Here is a 15,377-nt window from a genome sequence, read left to right as displayed (position 1 = left end):
ATCAAACACTTTTCTCCCTTCCCCAGCAATTATCTTTTTAAGGTGCATATATTTGCTATAGTTGTTGTACAGATATTGAAACATAGATAAAAACTATGTTTCCACTATGGTTTACATTATGGTTTATATTTTAGATTGTACAATTTTATAAAAATTTGGTTGTGTTATGGTTTACATTTAATTTTTTGGTGAAATTTAACAAGGCCTATATCCATCACTGCATGATCTTGTGGAACACTTCCATTGCCCCCAGTTGCCCTCTCTTCCTTCTATTCTATTCTTCTCTCCCCCACTCCTTGGGGCCCACAGTGACAACTAAGCTTCACTGCTTGAAGGACAAGACTCACAGATACTTGCAACAATGCTGAGGATTTGACACACTAGTCTGTCTGGAGACAGTGGCCATGGGAGTTGCTGAGTGATGGAAGAAGGAAGATGTGTGATATGGAGGCATTTTCAGGGCTTGAAGTTGTCCTGAATGATATAGCACGGACACATGAAGGACATTACATATCATGCCATAAGCCACTGAATGGACTGTGGGAGAGTGTAAACTACAATGCAAATGATAATCCACACAATCAGAGGTTGTTGATGTGAGAGGAGGAGGGTGGGGTGGGGAGTGGTATATATGGGAACCTTGTATTTTTAATGTTACATTTTGTGTGATCTATGTATCTTTTAAAAAAGACAACAAAATATTTCATTTTCAAAAAGAATCTTCTAGTGTTTGATCTCTGTTAATCATGAGCACTTTTGTAAACTTGAGACAAAGTATCCTTTTATAGACAGAATGTTTCCCAGCTTTTTAAAGGCCTGCTTTATGTCCTTGTTTCTAAGACTGTAAATAAAGGGGTTCAACATGGGTGTGACCACTGTATACATCACTGAGGCTATTGCATTTGCCCTTGAGTTTTGGGTAGCAGCAGAGCTAAGATACACTCCAAGACCTGTACCATAAAACAAGGTCACTACTGAGAGGTGAGACCCACAAGTAGAAATGCTTTATATTTACCATGAGCTGTTGAGATTCTCAAAATTGAGGATATAATTTTATAGTAAGAGAAAAAGATCCCAGTGAGTGGTATAACCCCCAGAAGTCCACCTGCAAAATACATCACAAGGTCATTGAGGAAGGTGTCAGAACAAGCATGTCTGACTCCCTGATTAAGTTCACAGAAAAAGTGGGGCATTTCCGTCTCTGTACAAAAAGACAATCTCAAAACCATTAAGTCATGCAAAAGAGAGTCCAAAACACTCAATAACCAGGATGCTAACAGCAGGAGGCCACAGAGCCAGGGGTTCATGATGACTGTGTAGTGCAGGGGGTGACAGATGGCCACAAAGCGGTCATAGGCCATTGCAGTCAAGAAGGAGTTATCTAGTTGTACAAAAAGCATGAAAAAATACATCTGGGTGAGACAGTTTTCAAAAGTAATGATTTTGTTGCCTGTCTGGATGTTCAGCAGCATCTTTGGTACCGTGGTGGAGGTGAAACAGATATCAGTAAAAGACAGGTTGGAGAGGAAGAAGTACATGGGTGTGTGGAGATGGGAGTTCAAGATGATGGCCAGGATGATGAGCAGGTTGCCAATGAAGGTGACCAGGTACATGGACAGGAACATCCCAAAGAGGAGGGACTGCACCTCTGTATCTTCTGAGAGCCCCAGGAGGATGAATTCTAAACCATATGTTTGGTTTTCTGTTTCCATGTGGATGATGAATTTCCTGAGGAGATATTCAAAGCAGTGCAATTTAGCCTCAAGGAGTAATCAGAAAAATATCATAAATGGTACTGTTTGTATTGTAATTACGTTAAGTTAATATTTTTATGGATTTTATAGAGATCTAGTACCCTTTTCTGAAAATGTCAGGGAAAACATATGTTCCTGCTTCTTCTTAATAGTTCTGATGGCTAGAAACCCTGGGCCATAATAGAATACACTTTGCCAAGGCAATAATTTCCATGATAAATTCTCTCAGACTTTATTTTAAGCAACAAACATTATGACGAGTTTTTTTGTACCCTGTAACAAAATAGAAAAGAAGAACAATATTGTAGGAATCGTATTATTTGGTTGTAAGAGTTACTATAAAAATACAATAATTTAAAAAATTCTGTTGGTGAAATGGACAAATGACCCCACATAAATGGGTTCCACTGATGTTTCACAGAGGACAAGGGTAATTCAATGTAGAAAGTATGATCTTTTCAAGAAGTGGTGGTGGAACAAAAGTGAAGCAGGCTAGTAAGGTAGGGAATAGATGGATCTGGAACCTGACAGAGAGTCCACATGGACATCAAAAACCCCCAAGATGGCTGCTGGAGGAATCTCTCCCCTGGGATTCTGCTACCCAGAACAAAGACTCCTTCCTGAAAATATGAAAAAGCCCGGATGTTCCCTGGGAACTTTATCATTGGGTCATCACTAAGGAATTTATGGGCAGGGAAATCAATCCAAACAGCAAACAACTGAAACCTCCTTCCCTGTCATTAGCAAAGGAGTGGAATAATTAGTTTAAAAGCAAACCGTGAGGCTTGAGCTTGCTCTTGCCTAGCTTTTTGCCTATGGACCCATCTTGCCCTCTGCGTGTTGCTTTCATCATTTTTCCTCTTCCATGTGACCATGCAAGTTACTCTGGGGACTTATAATCTATAATGGAGAATTGTAGTTTCTAAATCAGCCCTCTTCATCACTTTTTATCCCCTTCCTCACCACCTGGGACCATGCACTGTTATTTTCTCCCATTTCTCTTCCCTTCCTACCTGAATAAATTACTGGCCTAACTCACCTGGCATTCTCTTGAAATTCACGTCTGCAGCATAGCCAAGAACTTAGTTAGAATCTGGTAACAATAGGATGCACTCATGCCAAACAAAAAAGGAACTTAGGTACTGATTGAATTCATTGCACAAAAATTAAATCAAAATGAATAATACCACTTTAAAGTAAAATACATTGTAAAAGAGGGGGGGTGGGGGGGTGGGGTTGAATGGGACCTCACATATATATTTTTAATGTAATATTATTACAAAGTCAATGAAAAAATAAAATAAAATAAATCACATATGGAATTAAAAAATAAATAAATAAATAAAATAAAAGTGCTAGACTAAAATGTGAAGAAAATCTAAGGGCCCATAGGTTGGAAATGAGTTTTTAGATATAGTAATGGAAGCATGATCCATGAGAGATTAAAATTTATAAGTCGGTTTTTATTCAAATGTAAAATATCTACTCTGTGAAAGACATTGATAAGGGGTTGTAAGAAAACATACAGGTTTGGAAAAATACTTACAAAACACATCTGATAAATGATTTGTATACAAATGTAGAAATTAATATTAACACCACAAAATAAGAAAGCATATGCTGAATTAAAAAATCTGCAAAAGATATAAACAGAATCCTAACTTAGGAAGAAATTCAAAATACAAATACAAAATACAAAATATAAAAAAAAATTCAACTTCACTGGCACCTAAGTATTATTACCAAATGCCAGCTAGCAATGTATCTGAAAAAGACCTTGACCAAAAAGGGGAAATATTCAGTGCAGATGAAATTTTATGGTTAAGAGATTTGAAAGTGAGTTTGGAGGTCATTACAGAGGTTATGCTTAAGCTCATCTCAGCAGAATCTCACTATCTGTTACAGTAAACAGAGCCTCAAACAGTAGGGATCCTGATGGTTCTAGAGATAAGTAGTGCAGGAATCTCAGGAATTTGGCACCCTGTCAGTAGACCTTACTTTGGAATTTATGCTCCCCAGTGTAAAAGAGTTAGCCTCATTTGTAGATTCCCAACATGTGGCTCTTCTCTACATGTTATTTACATAAAGCCATGTGTTGGCACTATCCTTGTTAAATACATGAGCCAGAGCATTATGTTTTTGGTCTGTTCATGTGCCAATTGAACTCTTAATCTAAGCAGAGTTTCAAACACTTACTCTCCAGTTCATTGGACCTATGTAGAACAACTAATAAGGAGGTGGTAATGGACAACACCTATCCCAAGGAGCAAAGAATGTCCACACCTCTAGGCAAGATAGTTCCACCCATATATCCCAAGGGATCTAAGCCCCCTCTCAATTAGAAAGAGTGGGCATCGCCATCACAAAATCCTGAAGATTGGAGAATGAACAATGGACTAAAGAAGACATTATTATAGACTTATTATTCTAGCAATGGAAGAATGTTTATCATTGATATAAAGGCCAGGGCCACCAGAGATTCTGAGAGAAGGGAGCAGGCAGAATAGGTGTAATATCAGGGAATTTTCAGGACATTGGGATTGTTCTGCGTGACATTGCAATGATGGCTACAGGCCATTATATGTTTTATCAATACCTAAAATTGTGCAGGACAGGCTATTAACTATAATATAAACTATAATTCATTGTTAACAGCATTGTTTCTATATGCATTCATCAATTGTAGCAAATGTACTATACTAATGAAAGGTGTTGTTACTATGGGAAAGAGTGGGAGGGTGAAGGGTTAGGACATATGGGTCCCCTCTATATTTTATGTAACATTTATGTAATCTAAACCTACTTTAAATTTTAAAAATTTAAATAAATAAATGAATAAATAAATTAATTAAAATCTTTTAAAAATTAAACATCATCTATCATTAGGGAATTGGAAGACTATGAACACAGTGATATATGAACACACGCTTATTAGAAGAGATAAAAATCTAAAAACTGAGAATACCAATTGCTGTTGAGTATATGGAGCAATACATCTCTCAATCACTGCTAGTGAGAACACAAAATGGTTCGGCCAGAAGACAGTTTAGGTGTTTCTTGTAAAACTAAACATTGTCTTACCATACAATCCAGCAGTTTTGCTTTTATATATATATATATATATATATATATATATATATATATATGATATGAAAATTAGAGGCCACACAAAAGTCCACACATGAACGTTTACAGCAGCTATATTTGTAATCTCCAAATCTGAAAACAAAACAAAATGTTGGTCAACCACCACAACAGGGAACAGAGACACTCCACAACTGCAAGCAGAATTCCATCCATCAGACATGTGGGATCTAAGGCCCCTCTTGATTTAGAGGTGGAGTGGTCATCACCATCCTCAGGATAGAGAATAAAATAAGAAGTAGAGTGGACTGAATGGTATTCTACTATAGACTCATTGTGACTCTAGCAATGGAAGAAATTGTGTCATTGTCGTGGAGACAGTGACCATTGGAGTTGTTGAGTGCAGGGAGAGGGAAGAAGAGGGTGTGATATGGTGGCTTTTTTGGGGACTTGGAGTTCTCCTGAATGATATCACAGGGACAGATGCAGGATATTATATATCCTACCATATCACACTGAATGGACTGGGAGAGAGTGTAAACTAACATGTAAACAGTAATCCAAGCTTTGTAGCAATGATCCAAAATGTATTCATCAAATAAAAGGAATGTGCCACACTGATGAAAGAGGTTGTTTATGTGGAAGGATGGGGAATTTAGGGAGTGGGGTATATGGGAACGTCATATTTTTTAAAGTAAAATTTAGTGTGATCTATGTACCTTTAAAAAAGAAGACCCTAAAAAATTTTGCTAAAGAAATCTCATAGCCCATTTATAAAAAAAAAAAAAAAAAGAAAAATATTTACCTCTCAGTGAACATACTCTAAGAATGACTGAAGTAATAAATGCAAAATTATGTCATTATGGCAACTACAACAAATTTTACATGTCACAGGAATTGTATGCTTTTAAATATGTATCAATAAAGTTGATTTCTTTTTTAAAAAGAACTATTTTTAAAACCTCACCACACCATATAATTATATTGACTCCATATTTGTGTCCATGTCATCTCTTCTTCATGTACTTCTATCCTTTTCTCCTTCTGAAATTAGTCTAAATCCTCCTTCAAGCCTTATTACAATTAAAATCTTCCTTGTGATGCCTTTACTAACCTCCCCAAGATGAGTCTGTAATTTTTGATCCACTTCACCAGTATTCTAGAGCCACATATATTGAATGACTAAAAGAAAAAAAATGAATAAACACAGGTAAACAGATAATTTCTACAAGTGTAGAGAAAGAAGAATGAGTGAAACAAGGAAACAATGCTGCTGAGAGAGGGAAGACCCAAGAGTAAGAGATCAGAGGAAACAGATTGGGAAAAAAAATCTATTTTAGTTTATCTGCTATTTCCACGCAGGCTTTTTAATAAGACAGAACTTTGTGTTTTAAGCTTTCTCTATGGTCATAATCTGTTGATTTCCTTAAAGCTTCTACCAATAAAAGGTGCCCATGGAGCCAAAAATACATTCCGCCAGTACCTGTGAAGATTCTGTAAGTCGCTCTGAAATTATCAAGTCAGGCTCTAAGTTCACCAATGCAGGTTCTTCCTTGAATGATGAAAGAAGTTGGAAGCTCTGCTCGCAAGAAGTAAAGTGAGATGGAACGAGTCATAAGGTCTGTAGAAGACACATTGTGTTTTCTTTGATATAGTGAAGGAGAAGCACATAGAGTATCCCAGCAATTAGGGATTTCATTCCCATGAACCACATTAATGAAGTATTCTTCTGTCTCAATCTCCCTGAGATAATTATTTCTCTGGAGATAAGAAAGGAAAACACAATGCAAATTTGAGCCAGTTTTGTCTCTTGTGACAGCTTTGGAGCTGCGTGTTCATCTCTTATCCCTGTGGACACCTACCTCCCAGGAGGAGGTCACCCTTAATAAGGTGTGGGCTCTAGTCTTGTCAGGTTTCCCATACTTATTTCCCTCTTGCTGTTTCTGGAGAAAGATTCTGAATACACTAAACTATCTTATTTCCCAATTTTTCTCCTCTGGAGTTGGCTGTCATGAATCATGAATGGAGACACCCATTCCCAAGCGAATTTCCTCTTGTCTCACTGCTTCTCCTTTCTCCCCCATAATTAGCAATGCAATATCTGTTCAACCCACACAACCATTTGGTTTCTCAGTCATTCAACAATATTTATTCATCAATACTGTATGGTAAATCCTAAAGTACATTTTGGGAATGAAGAGAAGTCAAAGGTACTGTGTTTCCAAACAAACTGTTCACAGTTTTAAAAAGCCAAGAAATGAGCACTCACACAATCCCTAGAAGCCTGCCCCTGGTGCACCTTGTGCCAGATGTCCACCATCCAATACCCTAAAACAATAACCCTTCCTCATTATATTCTATACAGTGTTTTCTCAAGGATGGATATAAGACATGTTAAATTACACCAAAAATATATAGGGGCTGATAGCCTAAAATGTAAATCATAATGAAAAACATAAGATAACTAAAAATTTAGAAAATTGTATAGTCTAAAATATCAACCACAATGTAAACACAAATGTTACCTTGTTTGAAAGCTATTGTCTCAATAACTGTACATCAGTTTTAGTAAATATGGTATGAATATGTTAAAAGATTATTGCCGTGAAAGGGAAAAGGTTTAATGGTGGATGTGTAGGAGTACTGTATATTGTATATATGAATTACTGTGATCTAAAACTCTTGTGAAGATAAGCTTAATAATTACAAAGAAGAAAAGAAAAACATAGGATGTAGAATTTTTCCAAATTAGTATGTATTCTATATCTAACCTTTAAACTCATCGCTATGTTCCATTTTACTATTAAGGGAACCTGGCAATACATTATTGGGCTTCACTTTTCAGGAAGTTTTGGATCACAGAAAGGTTCAACAATGGCAGTGGAGGAATACTAGTGTGGGTTGTTATGGGTAGGGGACACATGGTTGGAAGGGAGTTCTACCCGGCATATATCCAAGGTACATAAAAATGTTTGGATATTTTCATAGTGGAAACAATTAAAAACAACAACTGAGGGAGTGCTGAGTTCCTAGCCAGGGGAGCTCTATCACAGTCCTGAAAGGAACAGCAACAATTCCCCAAGTGCAACAACAAGGACTGAAAAGGAAGGAAGGTCCAACAATGAGCCCCTGATACTAATGACTATGTTTGTGAGCCTGTGCACCTGAAATAAGAACAAGGCCTAGAGCAGCAGTGTGTATAAGAGTTACCTCCTGAGAGCCTCCGTGTTTCTAAAATGTGGCCAGTCTTGAAGCCAAACGCAGCATGTAAATATGTTGCCTTCCCCCCAGCATAGGACATGACTCCCAGGGATAAGTCTCCCTGGTGCCGAGGGATTACTATCAAGTACCAGCTGATGATGTAACCAGAAAATGACCTTGAATAAAAGGTTCAACTCAGACCAGCAGAATATCTCTGTCTACATATAACAACAGGAGTTAAAATGTTTTTTGACCTAAATCAAGGGGGAAATGGAAAGGACAAATGAGTTTATATGGCTATGAGTCTAAAAAAGAGCTGGGAGGTTATCAGAGGGTTTGCTCTTATGCACACCTGAGCAGAGTCCCAGAGACAGATAAAGTATATACAACCCCAGGTATTGGTTCTTCTGAGGGATACAGAGACCCACAGGTATTATGGTCATAGCAGATGGAATTCACTGCCATGTCAGTTGGCCCTTCTTTGGAGTTTGTGTTTCTGTGTGATGGAGCTGTACTCAGATGTGACCTCTTTTCACAAGCCTTTCCTGTTACTTTACCAGAATTGTAGTTGGTGCTGGGGTTTAATATATACCCAGGGGATCTGAATCTCTGGACTGATCATATGATAGCCAGGCCCTGAGCCTCAACAGACTTCAGTTCCTACACTCGGGCTTTTTAGACTTACCCCACTCAGCTAACATGGAGTTGAAGAATGTCAACCACCACACCATGGAGCCAAGAGTGCCTACAACTGAAAGCAGGAGAATTGCATCCAGCATCCATGTGGAACCTAAGCCCCCTGTTGGCATAGATGTGGAATGGACAAAACCAATCCAAGGTCCACAGGATGGAGGAATAGAATATGGATTAGAGTGGACTTACTGATATTCTATTCATGAACTATTGTGAATAGTAATCAAAGAAAATGTGGCATTGGTGTGGAGAAATTGGCCATGGTGGCAGCTGGGTGTGGGGAATGGGATGAAGAGATGAGATTTGGAGATGTTTTCGGGAATTGGAGTTGTCCTGGGTGGTGCTGCAGGGACAATTACCAGACATTGTGGGCCCTCCTATGGCTCACTGGATTTAACATGGGAGAATGTGGGGTATGATGTGGACCACTGACCATGAGGTGCAGCGATGCTCAGAGATGTATTCACCAAATGCAATTGATGTCTCATGATGATGGAGGAGAATGTTGCTATGGGGGGAGGAGTGGTGTGAGGGGGTATATGGGGACCTCATATTTTTTCAATGTAATATGAAAAAAATGAATAAAGACATAAAAAATGAAAATAAAATAAATAAAGATGAAGAATCAGGATTATAGTAAAAAAAATATAAAGTGTTTTCTCAACATTATAGTTTCAAACACATACCCATCAATCCTGCCTGTTCACCTTTTCCACCCCCAACATACCCACAATTCCATGGACCATCTGACCCAGTGTGTTATTTTTGTGGGTGTAGACCAATACAATGAGAAGGAATTGTTGTACACCGATAATGGAGAGGAAACATAGATATTCTCAAATAGAGGGGAGAGTGTCTCTCAAGAGCAAGGCTGGCTCCTAATGGGAGAGGACAGACCAGTGTGTCAAGTCCTCAGCATTGTTGCAAGTATCTATGAATCTTGACCTTCAAGCAATGAAGCTTGGTTGCCAATGTGGGCCCCAAGGAGAGGGAGAGAGAGAGCGAGAATAGATGGAAGAGGGGGTAACTGGGGGTCAATGGAAGTGTTCTGTATGATCTTGCAATATGGATACAGGCCATGATAAATTTCAACAAAAATTTATAAAAGTGTATGGTCTAAAATATAATCCATATTGTGGACTACTGAGCATGGTTGGTAGCTATGTCCCAATATTTGTACATCAGTTGTAGCAAATGTAACATCCACATGTAAAAACATCATTGGTGAGGTAGAGGATGTTGGGTATATGGGAGATACCTATATTCTGTGTATGACTTTACTGTGACCTTAAAATTTTGAAGACATAATGAAAAATAAAAGAGGTAAGACACTGAGGAAGAAATAGAAGAGATTGCCTTGCCACTATATATACAGGACAACACCTATTAGAGTGATGAAAGGCAAAACCTTAAAAAAAAAACATAAAAAGTTCATTTTTGTTTTCTTTATCTGAGGTCCTCATATACCCCCTCTATATGAAGTCCCCATAGCCCCCACCCCCCTTACCCCACTCCTCCTCCCATAACAACAATCTCCTCCATCATCATGAGACATTCATTGCATATGGTGAATACATCTCTGAGCACCGCTGCACCTCATGGTCAGTGGTCCACACCATAGCGCACACTCCCACATTCCACCCAGTGGGCCATTGGAGGACATACAATGTCTGGCAACTGTCCCTGCAGCACCACCCAGGACAACTCCAAGTCCCAAAATCACCCCCACATCTCATCTCCTCCCACTCCCTACCCCCAGCAGCCACAGTGGCCCCTTTCTCCACACCAATGCCATATTTTCTTCGATTACTAATCACAATAGTTCATGAATAGAATATCAGTAAGTCCACTCTAATCCATACTCTATTCCTCCATCCTGTGGACCTTAGAATGGTTGTGTCCACTCCACATCTATATCAAGAGGGGAATTAGATTCCACATAGATTCCGGATGCACTTCTCCTTTCAGTTGTAGGCTCTCTTGTCTCCCTGGTGTGGTGGTTGACCTTCTTGACCTAGATGTTAGCTGAGTGGGGTAAGTCCAATAAACCAGAGTGTAGGGGTTGCAAGTCTTTTGAGGCTCAGGGCCTGGCTATCAGATGCTCAGTCCAGAGATTCAGGTCCCCTGGGTATACACTAAACTCCAGCACCAACTACAGATCCAGTAAAAGTAACAGGAGAGGCTTCTGGACAAAGAGCATATCTGAGTCCAGCTCCATCACACAGAAACACAAACTCCAAAGTAGGGCCATCTAATATGGCACTGAACTCCATCTGCCATTACCATAGATCCTGTAGGTCTCTGTATCCCTCAGAAGAACCAATACCTGGGGTTCTATCTACTTTATCTGTCTCTGGGACTCTGCTGAGGTGACCGTAATGGCAACCCCTTCCAGCTCTTTTTTAGACTCATAGCCATATAAACTCATTTGTCCTTTCTTTTTTTTTAATTTTTATTGATTTTGTAAAAATATTACATTAAAAAAATATGAGGTCCCATTCGACCCCACCACCCCCACCGCACCCCTCCCCCCCCACCCAGCAACACTCACTCCCATCATCATGACACATCCATTGCATTTGGTAAGTACATCTCTGGGTATCTCTGCACCTCATGGTCATTGGTCCACATCATGGCCCACACTCTCCCCCATTCCATCCAGTGAGCCCTGGGAGGATTTACAATGTCCGGTGATTGCCCCTGAAGCACCATCCAGGGCAACTCTAAGTACCAAAGGCGCCTCCACATCTCATCTCTTCCTGCCATTCCCCATACCCATCAGCCACCATGTCCACTTTTCCCACTCCATTGCCACCTTTTCTCTGAAGTCCTTGGATTGGTTGTGTCCGTTGCACCTCTATGTCAAGAGGAGGCTCAGATTCCACATGGTTACTGGATGCAATCCTTCTGCTTTCAGTTGTAGGCACTCTAGGCTCCATGGTGTGGTGGTTGCCCTTCTTCAACTCCATCTTAGCTGAGTGAGGTGAGTCCAATAATTCAGATTGTAGGAGCTGGAGTCTGTTGAGGCTCAGGGCCTGGCTATCATATTGTCAGTAAAAAGATTCAATCCCCTAAATATATCTTAAACCCCAATACCAACTACAATTCCAGTAAAGTAGCATGATAGTCTTATGAAAAGAGATCCCCTCTGGGTCCGGTTTCATCACACAGAAACACCAGCTCCATAGAAGGGCCATCTGACATGGCAGTGAACCCTATCTGCAATGACCGTAGAACCCGTGGATCCCTTTAGCCCTCAAAGGAACCAATACCTGGGGATTGTATCTACTTTATCTGTCTCTTAGACTCTGCTCAGTTGTGCATAAGGGAAATCCTTCTGACAGCCTCCAGACTCTTTTTTTTTTAGAGACTCATAGCCACATAAACTCATTTCTCCTTTCTATTTCCCCCTTACATTAGATCAAACAGCATTTTAAAGTCATATTATTCTATGTAGACAGGGATATTCTACTGATCCGCATCGAACCTTCAATTCAAGGTCATTTTCCAGTTGCATTATCAGTTGTTAGTTGATAGTGATCCCTCGGTGCCAGGGAGGCTCATCCCCGGGTGTCATGTCCCACGCTGGGGGGAAGGCATTGCATTTAGATGCTGAGTTAGGCTTCAAGACTGGCCACATTTGAGTAACATGAAGGCTGTCAGGAGGAAATTCCCAGGCACAGTGCTGCTCTAGGCCTTGTTCTTACTTCAGGCCTATAGGCTCACAAGCATAATCATTAGTTTCAGGGGCTTACTGTTGGACCTTCATTCCTTCTCGGACCTTGCCGCTGCACTTGGGGGACTGCCGCTGCTCCCCTAGGGACCACGGCACAGCACCCCCGGCCAGGGACCCAGTACCCCCCCAGCTTTAGTTTTTAATTGTCATTTGTCCTTTCCATTTCCCCCATTTATTCAGGTCAAAAAACATTTTTAACTCCTGGTATTCTATGTAGACTGAGATATTCTGCTGGTCTGAATCGATCCTTTTATTCAAGGTCATTTTCTGGTTACATCATCAGCTGGTATTTGGTAGTAATCCCTCAGTGCCAGGAAGGCTCATCCCCAGGAGTCATGCTAAGTTTGGCTTTGAGACTGGCCACATTTGAGCAACAAGGAGGCTCTCAGGAGGTAACTCTTAGGCACCCTGAGCTCTAGGCCTTGTTCTTATTTCAGGTGCACAGGCTTACAAGCATAGTCATTAGTATCAAAGGCTCATTGTTGGACCTTCCTTCTTTTTTGGTCTTTGTTGTTGCAGTGGGGGGATTGTTGCTGTTCCTTTCAGGACTGTGATAGAGGTCCCCTGGCTCAGAACTCAGCACTCCCTCAGTTGTTTTTAATTGTTTCCACTATGAACATATCCAAACATTGTTATGTACCCTGGATATATGCCCTGGAGAACTCCCTCCCCAATGTGCATCCCCTGTCCATAACATCCCCGACCAGTATTCCTCCCCTGCCATTGTTGAGCCTCTCTGTGATCCAAAACTTCTTCAAAAATGAAGCCCAATATATTGCCATGTTCCATTAATAGTCAAATGGAACATAGTGATGAGTTTAAAAGTTAGATATAAAATACATATTAATTTAGAAAAAATAAGGTAAAAATAAATTGGGGAATCAAAAAATTAAAAAATGCAAAAGCTTTGTTTTTGATTCTCTGTCTTCCATCTCTGCAATACGTGTTGCCCTGTATGCAAATTGGCAAGGCAACTTCTTCCGTCTTTTCCTCAGTGTCTATGTCCTTTCTTTTTCTTTTTTTCCTAATTATTAAGCTTATCTTCACAAAAGTTTTAGAGCACAGGAATTCACATATACAATATACAGTACTCTCACATATCCAACATTAAACTCTTTTCCCTTCCACAGCAATAATTTTTTTCACATGTTCATACTATATTTACTGAAACTGATGTACAGATATTGAGATGATAGCTCTCAAAAAAGGTAACAGTTGGGTTTACATTGTGTTTTATATTTTAGACTATACAATTTTCTAAATTTTTAGTTATTTTATGTTTTACATTATGATTTACATTTTAGCCTATCAGCCCCTATACATTTTTGGTGTAATTTAACATGTCTTTATATCCATCCTTGCATAATCTTGTGGAATACTTCTATTGCTCACACAATTATAATGGTTCCATCTATTCAATACTTCTTTCCCCCTCCCATCAGGGTCCACAGTGACAGTCAATCTTCATTGCTTAAGGGTCATGTACAGAGATACTTGCAACAGTGTTGAGGGCTTGACATGCTCAACTGCCCTAATGCATTGGGAGCCACCATTTCTCTCAAGAGATATAATTTCCTCTATTTGAGAACATCAGTCCTCCCCAGGATGTGGGTATACCTTCACTCTCATTATATGGGTCTCTACCCAATGGTATAACCCACTATGGCAACATGAGCACTCACACACTGCCTAGAAGCCTGTCCTGCAACAGATTATCACCTTTGAGCATCTTAAATAGGTAACTTTCCTTATTATATTTTTGAAAAAGTTTTCTCAGCATTATACTCTCAACCAAATACCTGACAATCTCCTATGTTCCTATGTTCCCCCACCGTCTCCCTAATTTTTTGGACAATATTACCCATCCTCCCATCCCTAGCCCTCCTCAAGTCCACAAAGCCCTACCCAAAGTTAACCCTATGCCCCATTTTACCCCTTCCTTGTACAAATACCGCCAGCTTATATAGATTTCTCCCATGCAGGTGTCAGCTTACATCCTTCCTCTACCCCCCAATAACCTTTAAGCCTATCATCCAGTTTCAAGCTCTCTGAGGCAGTTTGGTTTACTTATTTCATATCGAGATCATGTAGTATTTGTCCTTCAATGCTTGGGTTGTTTCACTCAGCATAAGGTTCTCAAGATTCATCCATGTTATCACTTGTGTTTGCAGTGTATTCATTCTTAAAGTTGAGTAGTATTCCATTGTATGGATATACCACGTTTTGTTTATTTATTTATTTATCCATTCATCTGTTGGTTGGCATTTGGGTTGATTCTGACTTTTGGCAATAGGAAACAATGCTGCTATGAACATTGGTGTGCATATATCGATTTGTGTCCTTGTTTTCAGTTCTCCTCGGTATATACCCAGCAGTGGAATTGCTGGGTCATATGGCAAATCTATAGCTAGTTTTTTGAGAAACTGCCAAACTGTCCTCCAGAATGGCTGGATCCTTCTGCATTTCCACCAGCAATGGCTGAGTGTTCTCATTCCTCTACATCCTCTCCAGCACTTGTAGTCCTCTGTGTTTTGATAGCTGCCAGTTTCATGGGAGTAAGATGGTATCTCTTTGTAATTTTGATTTGCGTTTCCCTAACATCTAGTGGTTTTGAGTATTTTTCATGTGCTTTTTAGCCATTTGTTTTTCTTATTTGGAGAGGTGTCTGTTTAAGTCTTGCCACTTACTAAGATGGATATGTTGTCTTTTTATTTTTTGAGATATAGGAGTTCTTTATATTTGAAGGATATTAGTCTCCTATCATATACATGGTTACGAAATACTTTTTCCCATTGTGTAGGCTCTCTTTTCATTTTCTTGACAAAGTCCTTTGAGCTACAAAAGGCTTTAATTTTGAAGAAGTCTCATTTATCTATTTGTTCTTTTGCTGCTCGTGTTTTGGGTGTGAA

General features: G+C 39.6%; 1 pseudogene; it reads right to left on the bottom strand.

Annotated features, from left to right (window-relative positions):
* Positions 1-550: 550 nt before the first annotated feature.
* LOC139438564 (olfactory receptor 7A10-like) lies at positions 551-1,712 on the bottom strand (annotated as a pseudogene).
* Between the last annotated feature and the right edge of the window lie 13,665 nt (positions 1,713-15,377).

Source organism: Dasypus novemcinctus, unplaced genomic scaffold (assembly GCF_030445035.2).
Source record: "Dasypus novemcinctus isolate mDasNov1 unplaced genomic scaffold, mDasNov1.1.hap2 scaffold_69, whole genome shotgun sequence".
Taxonomy (NCBI): Eukaryota; Metazoa; Chordata; class Mammalia; order Cingulata; family Dasypodidae; genus Dasypus; species Dasypus novemcinctus.
The sequence above is the reverse complement of the archived record's forward strand: the minus strand, read 5'-3'. Positions and strand labels throughout refer to the sequence as shown.